The sequence below is a fragment of the Tympanuchus pallidicinctus genome, unplaced genomic scaffold (assembly GCF_026119805.1).
Source record: "Tympanuchus pallidicinctus isolate F22 unplaced genomic scaffold, pur_lepc_1.0 scaffold7, whole genome shotgun sequence".
Classification (NCBI taxonomy): domain Eukaryota; kingdom Metazoa; phylum Chordata; class Aves; order Galliformes; family Phasianidae; genus Tympanuchus; species Tympanuchus pallidicinctus.
Genome location: NW_026294791.1, coordinates 8127113 through 8139218, shown reverse-complemented (window position 1 = coordinate 8139218; position 12106 = coordinate 8127113). Strand labels below are relative to the sequence as shown.

The 12106-nt window shown below is 43.9% G+C and overlaps 1 long non-coding RNA gene across 1 annotated transcript; it reads right to left on the bottom strand.

Moving 5' to 3' along the window:
* Positions 1-2366: 2366 nt before the first annotated feature.
* On the bottom strand, positions 2367-6597 carry LOC128072521 (uncharacterized). The gene is made up of 4 exons (XR_008202324.1): positions 6438-6597; positions 5630-5703; positions 4780-4847; positions 2367-4495 (listed from the first exon to the last, which is right to left on the bottom strand). It is a non-coding gene; the product is annotated as an uncharacterized LOC128072521 (long non-coding RNA).
* Positions 6598-12106: the final 5509 nt, after the last annotated feature.

Genomic DNA, 12106 nt, shown 5'->3' with positions numbered 1-12106 from the left:
TCACTTTACCACCCTTCTGGGTCTTCCAGGCTGCAGGAGCAGGGCAAAGCTGCCTGGAAAGCATGCCAGTAGGGTGTGGAAGGCTTCATGATGCTTTTTTTGGTGAAGATGGGAGAATGGTAGAATCATTAAGGTTGGAAAAGATCTCTAAGATCATCCAGTCCAATCATCCACCCTCCACTAATACTGCCACTTCAGTACCGCATCTAAAGATCTGGCAATAGAAAGCAGAAGATGGTAGAAACAGACATTCAACACCTGCTGCAGTGTTGTGTCACTGATTCAGTAGGCAGGAACTCTTCCCAAGATTGCTGATACATCCCGTTCAGAAAGCTCAGACTTTCCAAGTGATATTTATTATAGGATGAAGATTAACTGCTGTTTCTGTAAGTCTTGTGAGGGCAGTGTGACCCAGCGTTTTTCACCTACTCTCCTGTTTTCATCTGTCAGAGGAAGCAAATATCAGCTCTCTGAGGCCAGACGTCTTCTACTCAGGTTTCACCACCAACTAATTATTATAAGGGGATAGGAAATAGAAACCAGCCTGGATCATGCCAGATGCGGGCTGGGAAAATTCTCAAGTCCATCTTCTGTGGTAAAGCTGCCTATTACAAGCTGAACGAGAAAGATGATTAAAGATAGCTGTTATTGCAGCTTAGAGCCAACAGAGACAGCTTGTACTGGGAGGGAAGTACAACACACTGTGCTTGAGGAAGTCTGCTTAAGTGTTAGATTACATTTGCTCAGAAAACTATCAGGCTGAAAGATGGAAAGATTCAAATCTTTGGGCCCCCAAACAGCAGCAAAACAAGGGAAAGCTGAGCATAGGAAGTGCAGCAGGGTAGGATCACAAATAGGATAACAGACATCTTGCTACCTGCTTCTTGGCTTCCTAGCAAGGCTAGTGCATGTATCCCACACTCAGGTCTTGCAGACCCATTGGGGTGGGCATGACTGGTATCCAGCCCATACAAAGGATGATGACACAGGGAAAATCCTTGTCCTGCCTTTGACTGAAACACATTAAAACAAAGTGGCTCGCTTAGGATCACACCACAGTGCTGTGGTAGGGCTGAGGCTTAAACCTGCTCTTGTTTCAACTACTCTCATCAAGACCATGCTGATGAAGACTTTGTCCTCATTTTCTTTCTGTAGCAAAACATATGATATACATCTTGCTCAGGTGGGCAAGAAGGCCAACAGAGCCCTGTTGTGTGCAGGACAGGGGAAGAGACTGTGCCCCTGTACTTGGTTCTGGGGTGACCACATCTCAAATACTGGTTCTGTTTTGAAACGAACACCCCTCCACTTGTCTCAGTCCTTTTGCATTAAGTTTCCCGATGTTCACAGCAGAAGAGGACGTGGCTCTGCAGCTGCTTTTAAATCTCCCAGCTAATTTGGGAGGGTGGCTGTGTTTGTACAAGGTTTTGAAAATGTAAGCTGCTAAGCAGAGAGTGAAAAATAAATCTAACTGGAGGAAGGGCAACATTTGGCTGCTGTCAAGTGAACCTACATAGAAAATGTGAATGTCTAGGCCAGACCAGATGAGCACCGTTCTGCAAATGCTCACTGCTAACACAGCCAAGGCAATTGCATCAGCACAGAACAGAAGCTGGCACAGGTACCCTCGTATTTGTAACAGTCTCCATCCCACAGTAGCTGCTTTGGTTGTAAGCCATGAAGCAGGAAAGACAATTCTTCTGCAGTCTTCACAAGGAGACATTCAGAACTCTGCATTATTGCCAGAGTCCTTAACAGCCCATAAATAGAGCACTTGTGTTGAGAGGCAGTCTATCATTCCCACTCACACTGCCAGAAGCTGCCCTCCCATAAGCACAGCAAGAGCACTGCGGAGTAAAGGACCTTGGCCCTTCTGAGCCGGTGCCTTGTTGCAGCTGGTAGCTGCAAGGCCCTGGAATCTGGGAAGGGGGAAAAAGAAACAAAGCAGCAGGGGCACAAAAAGGATCTGAGGACAGGAACATGGGTCAAATTAGAGATGCTAGAGAAAGCAAACAGATTTCAAGAGTCAAAGTCTCTATGGAGTCCCTCTGGGAAAGAAAAACGTTGCTTTCAGTGAATGCATTTTTAAAATACATTTCTAAAGAACAGTAGGTATTTTGCTGTATTTCAGAAATCCCAACACGTGTGGCTGGGTATTGTAGGCTTGGCCCCCAGCTTCTGTCTGCAAGTAAGACAATGGGAAAAATCTGTATTCCAATCTGTGAATGTTCACACAAACAGCAGCACAGCTTCAATTAATATAATTAGCAGTCGTAATATTTTTCTGTTCTTACAGCTGTGAAAACACAGATGCCTCAAACTGCATTGTGGACATTATGTCCTCTTGCAGTGCATGAAACCGTGGCCACAACAAAACCTCTTCCTGAAAGGTTTTCCATGGGAAACTCAGGAGAATGTATGATTTGGTGTTTCATGAGAGCCTGTGGCTCTTTACTCCAGCTTTAGAAACAGTCTAATTAGATCCAATAAATCCTGACCACAATGGTGAGAAACTCTGTGTCGGTTGAAGCTTCCTGGATAGGAAATGATGTTATATGAGACAATGCATTTAAAGGTGTGATTTTGAGACCGTGATAGCTCTGGAATAAGTCCTGAGTAGGGACCAAGGATGCAGAATGAAAGATGCTGTGGATGTGTGTCCAGAGGGCAAGAGTCAAAAAGACATATTATCCCTGTAATGTACATAGACACATGGTAGTAATCATTAACTGCAGTCAACTGTATTATCTCTTCATGTTCTCTTCTCCTACAGATCTGATAATTTGTCTCATCCTACACCTTAAGAGATCTGATAGCTGGGAGATGTAACGAGTGAAATCTCACACCACAAGACATCATTAATTTGACTACTCCTACTCGAGACTGTTTGTTTTTCTCCAACACAAGGCAGAAACATTTAAAACCTTGACATACAGTCATGGAAACAAATGAACCAAGACAGCCCCAGTGCTGCCTATGTCCTAAAAGACCAAGAACATCCCTCACTGCCTCAGTACCCCCCATACCTGACTTTTCTCACTGTGTTTTCTCTTCGGTTTGTTTGAAGAAAGAAACTGAAATGAAGATTGTTTCTACCAAAAGATGGTGGCAGCAGCTCCAGAGCTCTTGTGACTTACAGAAAGTCAAAGAGGATGAGCTGCTGAATGAAAGCACGGATAGTGCTTGGTGTCATCAGAGGACCTCCTGGGAAGAGCTGAGCCCTGCACGTCCCAAAAATTAAGAGTGTAAATTGATACGTGCTCCTTCGCTTCACAGGATCCGTGCGTCATATGAGGCAGGGGTAGCTGTTACCACGGTAACTAATCTGATCTTTATTTTAATTTTTGCTATAGTCAGATCACGTCAGATAGGAAATAGCCACAAACAGAACCAGAGTAGTTGTATGTGTGAACATATGCACAGCATTTATACATGATTGTGTACGTGGCTGTGGCTAAATGCAAAAAAAAACCCCAGAAGTTTTTATGTGGGGAATATAATTTTTAAAGTAGAATCGAATTGGACTCCATTTCAGACACAAAAAGAGACCTGCATGCACAGCCATCATGTTGAGTGTAACTGAGCCACCTTGTGGGAGTTTCCTGGCCTATGGGAATACTTCTATACTTAGTGTACAGAGAAGTACCTTATCCCGCCCCAAACTGCCTGCCTTCTCATTCTGAAAGCTCTTGAATTGCAGATGCCAACATGCCTCAGGCTCTGAGCAGAGAGGTGTGCAGTGCCTGAGGCACAAATCCCCTTATGAACAGAGCTGGCATAGCAGAAGTTCCCTAATGGAAGATATGGAGAGAAGGAAAATCTCAAGCTTGTTCCCAAGGGATTCAGGCACCTGTGTGGCCCCCAGTTATGTACTCTCTTTAGGCCATTGTCCCCACCACAGGCTTCCAAATATCACAAGGCTGATCCTCTCAATCTCTGAACTGGCATAGTTTTCAGGGCATAATCAGAGCTAAGCTGTTTTATGTCTATGTTGTTCCTTCAGAATCCTTTAAGAGACTCATCATGGGGTTTATTTCAGGTTATTCCGAGTAGGAGAGCCAGATTTTCCAAGAAGTAATCAAACTCTGATAGTACTGCTTTCCAGAAGGAACATCCTAGCCTCTGGCAAGGGGTTACAGGTCCAGAAAATACACTAGTTATATGTTTGCTTCAGCATCTCCTCCTGGCCATTGACAGGACCAGAGTGCAGAGTCAGACAAAGCTACCTTGACCCAAAACAGCCTTTCTAACTCTTAGCAATAAGCCAAGAGGTTCCAACCTCGAACCTAGAGGATGGAGGCGTTACTTACTCTTCCCTACATTAATTGTTAAACCGGGTCCTTATTTTGAGCACTGGTCTCTTGTTGCACGTGAGGATACAAGCTGGAGTCACAGAACAACAGAAGCTGTTTCCTAAAATTGAAGATCTTCTCTGAAGCAGTGATTTAATTTAAGCAAATGAGATAGGTGTTCAGAGAGAGGTGGATGTTTGTGCCTGGAACAAGAACAAGCAGAGGAAGCAGTTCAGTAAATGATACGTTTTTAAGTATTTTTAGTAATGCAATGCAGCTGTAAGAGGAAAACAAAGGAGGAAGAGCAAGAAACAATGAAAATGAGTTCAGCTTCAAGAAAATGGGATCACATCAAAGTGAGCTCCCAAACAGCACCTGGAAGTGCAAGATAGAATATGCCCATTCCTATGGTCTCATGGACCAGCAGGAGATCTAAGCCCAGAGCGGGGCTGACAAAACCCCATTCCAGAAGATATTAATGACATACCATCAAGCCAAATCACTCTCTGTCCACCTGTTACTGGCTGCTGCTGGGATCCTTACCACCACCTCCAACTGCAAAAACAGCAGCTGCAATCAATAACGTGCAGACACTCTCAATTGCTCATCTCTGCAGCCATCTGGCTTCATATCACACATATCCAAGCAATGCAAAGCAGAAGGTTATTTTAGCTCCTGCCACCAAGAGATGAAGGATAGACTAAGAGATAACCAAGACTGATGGGAAACAGAAGATAGATTAGAAACAAGCAAGAGTCAAAAGGTAGGGTGCTCAGTGACACTTGTGTGCAAATGAAAGGGGATCAATCCACCTTTTTTAAGTCAGCATTCCCTCTAGGCAGCACTCCATTAGGCATCTCAGAGTCATTCATTTTGGCTGTTTTCTTTTTTTATTATTTTTATCCATCTTCATTTTAGTGTCCTTTCCCCATATTTTGAGTGCAAACAAACCGAAGTTAGATCTTTAACCATGTTATTTTAGTGTAGTTCCCAGAATTTCTCTACTGCAATGCTGACTGAAGCCAGCCTTGCATCTTCAAAAGATCACAGCAATCACAGGCCAGATGAGTGGGATTTTAATTTCCAGTTAAAATCAGTTGAGCTCAATCCAGAACCCCCAAGTTTTGCCTAGCTCTGCCATTCAGCTCGGTGCTCTGCATTCTGTGTGAATACTGGCAACACAACAGGAAAGAAATTAGAAAGCTTACTTTCTGTGCACACAGTTAAGATAATGATATTAAGCTCAAGCAGCTCTCAGTGTAATTTAAGTTCAGCTCCAGAATTTCTCTGGGAGGAGATTCAAGAGGCCCTCATCCTGTGCAAGCTGGGAACCTTACCACCACCTCATGAGGACATCTTGCATGAGAACATCTGAGCCACATCAGCTTCACAGGTCTCCATTCCCTCATCCCTGAAATGTGAATGATGGTGACATCTCTGGATGAAAAGCTCTATTTATTAAATTCTCATCTCTTGCCTGTTCCATCATGAACACATCTTTGCTTCAAAAATGGAGATGTTGACATTGTTTGCACCCTCCTCACAACTAAACTGCTGCTTAACAAGGAAGTAGCTCTTCCTTAAGCAAGTATTCTTGGAGCTGGATGCTATTGGATATCTAGACAGTTCTGAAAGGGTTTCACTGCCAAGTCCTTAAGGGATAGAAATGTGCCAGACATCCTGACCAACATCTTTGTAGCTCTCTCTTTGATAGAAGACAACGGTCTACACCCAGGACTTTGTTTCTGCCTGTGCTTTGCTGGCTCCTGTGCTCTGTGCAAGCAATAGGACTGTGTGCTAACATTTCACTTCTGCCTAGAGAAGCACAAGCCTTCTGCATTAATCTGAATGAAAAACAAAGACTTTTAGCACTGCCATGGTATTCACTCGTTCTCTGGCAGCTTTTTAACTACATATATAACATCTAACAGCAAAATGAGATTCATCCTGAGTTTAAGCACCTGCACCCAGAGCACCAGTTAAGCTAATGTAAAGCAGACCCAGAATACTATCTTGGTGCCCTTATCTTGCATGTTACCTTAGGTAGCTTCCTGCTTCCCAACCAGCTTACATTTCCGCCTGATTCCCAAGTTCTGAGAGCTGTCATCCTGAAAAGGAAATGAGAAACCTTGCACATATCCTCACCTGCTTGGAGATCTTGTAGGATCATTCAGGCACCAAGAGCTGCTGCTCCAGTAAGCAGAGATGGGGATCCAGGAAAGACAAAATGCACAGAGAGCCCAGGACTAAACATTCACCTGAAATATATCGGTGTGAATCTTAGTCTGAACGAACTCAAGCCAATAGGGGATTAATCTGTGTGCAAAATGCTCTGGTCTGTGTCACATGGACTGAAAAACCTTCAGGCTAAAAAAACAATAAATAAAAAACAAGCTGGGAAAGAAAAAAATCGCTTTGTATACAAACCTTGATTCACATAAACATGAAAGAAAATCAGAGCTGCGAACAGATTCACCTGCACCTATCTTCCAAATTAGCACAGCTGTGTCTCTTGGGAGAATTAACATCCATTCTCGCATATATCATTTCTCATTGCAGATACTGCGAGGCAGAGGGAAGTTGCATGAGATTTCTGTGTATTGTCATCCATTCCTTCAAGGCACACTTTGCTCCCATATTTCTTTCCCTGTGCTGGGTTTGGGTTTCTTTCATTCTATTTTTAATTCCTTGCACACTTAAGTTAAGACAACCACAATTTGTTCTGTATTTCCACAGCTATTCCATGGTGATTTGTTAACGATGTTGGGTTTACAGTCAAACGACTGGAAAGATATAAAGTTGGCAAGCTGCTTCCCTCATTAGGGAACGCACAGCTCTCAAGCATTCAAGTGCCAGTGTATTAGCTGAATTATTCAACAGAGGAAAAAAAAAAAACACATGACAAGAATAGGAAAGCCACAACAGGAGTGGAAAAGGAAAGGAAGCTTAGTGACTTTGGTGCTATTGGGAAAGTTTGGCAGCAGTCCATAAAGCTCAGTTGAGGGATTAAGCCCATCTAAGGAACTCATGCAAGGCTCAAAGGTGTAGGGGAGCCGCCAGAAGCTGGCAGTCATCAATCAGGTATTGTTGCAGTCTTGAACTGATAATGAAGAAGCTCAAGGGGGACATATTTCCAAAAGCATAATTTAAGGGACCTGTTTATGTGCAGCTCGTGATTAACTGATAATGTTGGAGAATTCCACATCCAGTCACAGGCTTTAAGCACGCAAACAACTCACCATGGAGGTGCCCAGTAGCAGGTTATGTGTCTGCTCCCATCACACAATATATACATTGTAATTCAGAAGGGCTAACAGCCCATGAGAGAGGAACGAGTTGCCTTGCATATGCCAATGGCAAGAGGAGGTGATGCGTAGCAGCTTGTTCTTTTCACAAAGCTTTGAACCAAAACAAAACCCTGATGGAAAAATCTGGCTTCTATCCTCACATAACCTGAAAAGCAAAAGGAAAGAGCTTGTCTTGTCCAGGGCACAGAACTTTTTCAACACTGTTGTTGAATTTCACACAGGTAGTTAAGGCCAGCCCTCCCTGCAAGGCTGCTCTCCTATCGAGGGAGATGACAGTTCCTTCTAGTTTAGCATCATCCACAAGTTTACTTAGTTTGTCTTTGAATCCTGCATCCAAGTAATTGATGAAACCATAAAGGGCATCAGAATGGAGCCCTGCAGAACCCCTCCAATGCATGGATAAATGTCTATGCTCCAGAAGCAGCACAGGTGGAGAGAGGAAGGATGTTATCTGGACGGTTCACAAATCAAATCTGCAGGATTTAGATTTCAACTGGTAATCAAAAGTGGAAGAAATCTGGACTTGTCAGCATTATGTCAGGAACGGGGAAGAAAACAGACGAGAAACGCACACGAGATCTCTGCTTTTACTTACAGCTGTATAGTTCCCATAGTAAAGCAAAAGGCATTAAGTATTTTGAAGTTTTATCAACAACAGGTATCTGCTTATTTTAATTGTCATTTGGCATTAAGAGGATAAAACCTGAATCTAGAGATCTGGGAAGCATGTCCTTTAGCAATTCCAAAGCTTGAAAGAGCAGCTCTGCTTACATGGCAGGCTACCACCCACTCATTCATTCCCAGACATGCTCATTCTTTCACTGAGAAACACTTTCAACCAGATTTCACTTATTTTTGTTAAGAGATTAGTTATACAACTCCTGTACAAGTAGCTTCAGTCATGCTAGCTTCCTTACAGAGGGATTTGCACAGAAGCCAGGATTTTTATGCCGCAATTGCACTGACAAAAGAGGATCTAGTGAACAAGGAGAAAGCAGCAACAATTAAATCCATCAAGCAATTAAATCATCTGGTGACCAAGACAGAAAGAGAATCCAGGCAGGCAGATCTGCTGATGACACTGAGCCACCACTTTGAAGAGGACTACAGTATCAGAAGCAAGATGATGACGGCCTCAGTAATATAACAGGGCAGAAATTCAATAGCAGGCAGAAATGCCATTAGGGAGCAACTGGAATTTCTGCTGTAAGAGCAAAGACTTGACCTTCACTCTATTGTTCCCAGAGGAGAGGAAAGAACTGGGTGTTCAGAAGCAATTTAGTGGCTGAAATACTGAGACATCAGAGCAACCTTAACACAGTCAGGTGAAATATTTCTGGTCAGCAGAGAAGCACAGATGCTAGCAGGAAAGATGGTGACATGTCTCTCTGCATGTGGTGGAGTTGGGATGGGGAGATTTTCCCACCCAAAGGGCTCAGCATTTACATGCAAAAACTGAGAAAGAACGCAATTAACAGGGATGACTTTTTGAAGAGATCAGAGCAAATTGTCCAAAACGGCTTTGAATACTTGGATGGCAACTTTTTTCCCACTGAACCAAGAAGGAGTGGGAGAAATTACCTGTTAGTGTTGGGGCATGTTTGTATTTGCCTTTGGTTAAGGGAAAGGCCTGAGTGCTCCACAGATCTCAGACAATGCTTTCAACATGAGGAGGTGTGCTGACATGGTCTGACAGAAGATAGTTAGTCAGAAGCCAGAATAATTGAACATTCTCATTGCTGCCTATTAATCTGATCACTTCCCTTATAAACTCATAACCGTAGCTCCTGAACATAGCAGACCTTATTTATATGCAAAAGAGGTTTCCAATTCTGAGACTCACAGATGTCTGAGGACAGAAGCAAGACTGGTTACAAAGCAAAGCACCTGGCAAAGCCTCCTTTCCTCTCCGAAATGCTCGGCTCCACACAAGGCTGGAGAGAAAGAAAGGGCAGGAAAGGAGGAAAACGCCAAGAATTTTTCCAAAAATAGCAAGAGGAAACTGCCAATGATTAAAGAGGAAGGGAAGGGAAGGGAAGGGAAGGGAAGGGAAGGGAAGGGAAGGGAAGGGAAGGGAAGGGAAGGGAAGGGAAGGGAAGGGAAGGGTTTCACTGACACCTCTCTTCATTCTGCATACAAGTGGATATGGGATGCCTGCAAATTACTTCATACCTTTTTTTTTTCTCTCCCTTTCCCCACTTCGAGGAGTTCCTGCATGGGGAAATTGGATGCCAGTCAGGTATTTGGCATGAAGAGAGGGATGATAGCTTGCAACGCTGCTCAAGTGGTTGAAGCTTCAAAGAAAAGAAATGGGGTGGCCAAAACCTGGAGGGTAAAGTCTGTTCCAGTTTTAATTAAAATGAGATCAACTGATGAGAATGGAGACAGGTTTTGTAGATTCCACTTCGTGCATCGCTATGAAGCTGGAAGCACCTTCAGATAGGAGAGGGAAAGTGTTGTGATGAAACAGCTTCAGACGGCATGGAGTCACTGCAAGGCAGTTCCAAGACAGGACATGAGGAAATCTGCATGCAGCTGCTGGTGGGAGGATGTGTGGCAAATAAAGGGCATTTTCCATAGTCATGAGTGACAGCATCTTTTCATAAAAAAAAGAACATGCTGGATGGCATCCCCCCCTTAGCCTGGGCAGTACTGCCAGTCTGCTGCAAGCACAGCCTGAAAGGATCCAAACTACTTGAAGATTGCTGTGCGGAGCAGTAATATGACACAGCTTAACACTAGAGGAATCTAGGCACTGTGGTACAGGCACTTGCTGAAGCTTTGTTCTGGAGTTCCGTGCTTAGGATGGGATTGGGAGTTACTTGATTCACAGAAGGTTTTCATGGCAACTATATGCATTTTTTTCCCCAGAAATGGCATGTTCCCACAGCTAATGCCACAGGAACAAAACACAAAGCACAGAGGAAAAAGAAAATGAAGAAAAAATTAAGAAAAGCCCACTGCCTTGGGGCCATGTAAAGTATTACAACAGGGACACATAGGTACACCTCTAACTGTGTGTTACAGATCCTTTAAAGTTACAACATTTCATACTAGAATTTTTCCTATCACGCAGTTCTCTGACCAAGGAGGACAGGACTTGGCCCTACGTTCCCAATTCACCAACCTGTGTTATTCTGTCAGCTGTCCTGCTGCACACAGCTCCATGACTTGTCTCCCCATTTCATTTCACAAGTTTGTACAGATCCCAGCACTGTGCTGGAGCCTGCTGGCTAAGCAAGTGGATTTGAAGCTACTATAAGGTACACACCTGGATGAAACACAGAGTGAAACAGACGAGCAGAAAAAGGAGCAAGAAATACAGGAAGCAATTTCGCTTTCTCTAGATGCAGCCTGGAGCTGCAAGCGTCATTATTTTCAAGCCAGCTGATCAAAAACAGCTTCTGAAATTTCAGGATGGTTTGGGGGGTGGGGGAATGGTGGAGGAAATGGGATCCATACCTCACTCACCACACAGTGTTATGAGCTTTGCTCTTGATCACACAGAAAGCCTCGCTCTCATCTACTTGGCTCACACTCTGCCACACGCAGCCCCTGCCCTGCTTCTTGCTTAGCAAAACATTTTGGAAGGCTCCATTCCCCCTCCCACTCCACATTGAATCAGAGCAAAGTTGATGAACTGTGGCTGCTTGTCACCCTGCCAAAATTTGCTAACCAATCTTAGTGTGAAAGCAGCTGTGACAGGCAGCAACTGCAAACGCAGCATCAAGCAAACCAGCTGGAAGGGACCCAGCAAAGCACTGCTGCTCTCTCTCTCTCTCTGTTAACCATTGGATGAGTCAATTTGTTTGACGGGGTGCAGGGCCTGATTCCCCAAAGCAGCTCATTCCAGCCAGTCCCCATAAAATAACTTAATGCTGAAGCATTTCTTTTAGGGCTTTTTCCCACCAGAATATGGCTCGGTGACATCTCCCTCCAGACTTACAATGGCTTTTTGTGCAAACAATACCAGTGAAATGCCACCATTGCTTTTACAACTTTTGTTTTGTGTTCTTCTGAGAGAATTGCACCTCTGTGCTTGGAGCATTTTGAATGCACTGATTGAAGCTGGCAGGGATAACCAAACATGCACATATCACATGGGAAACAGAATGGTGGAGGGAAGGAAGGGTACAAGCAAATATTTCTTCAGGATTGTCAAGCCTCTCCGTTTCCATGGCAGTATGTTTCCATGGAAGCCACATTTTGAAGCCTGTTGCTGCCAGTGGAGTGGCCCAAAGAAAAATTATTAGTTCTGCAAATTAACCAAGCTGCTCTCTACCTTGAGAGCCAGCCCACCCACAGCCCTGAAAAAAAAAAACACAAAAAACCCAGCATCTTTCCATCTCTGATAAAGGATTCAATAAACAGGAGGAAGGAGAAGACAGGAGAAGAAAATACCAGATTGAAAAACTGCAGCTTCCTTTCACACAACCAACAACACCGAAACATTTCTGAAACACACAGGCAAACACAAATCTGAACGTGCTTCATGAAATCCTGCAG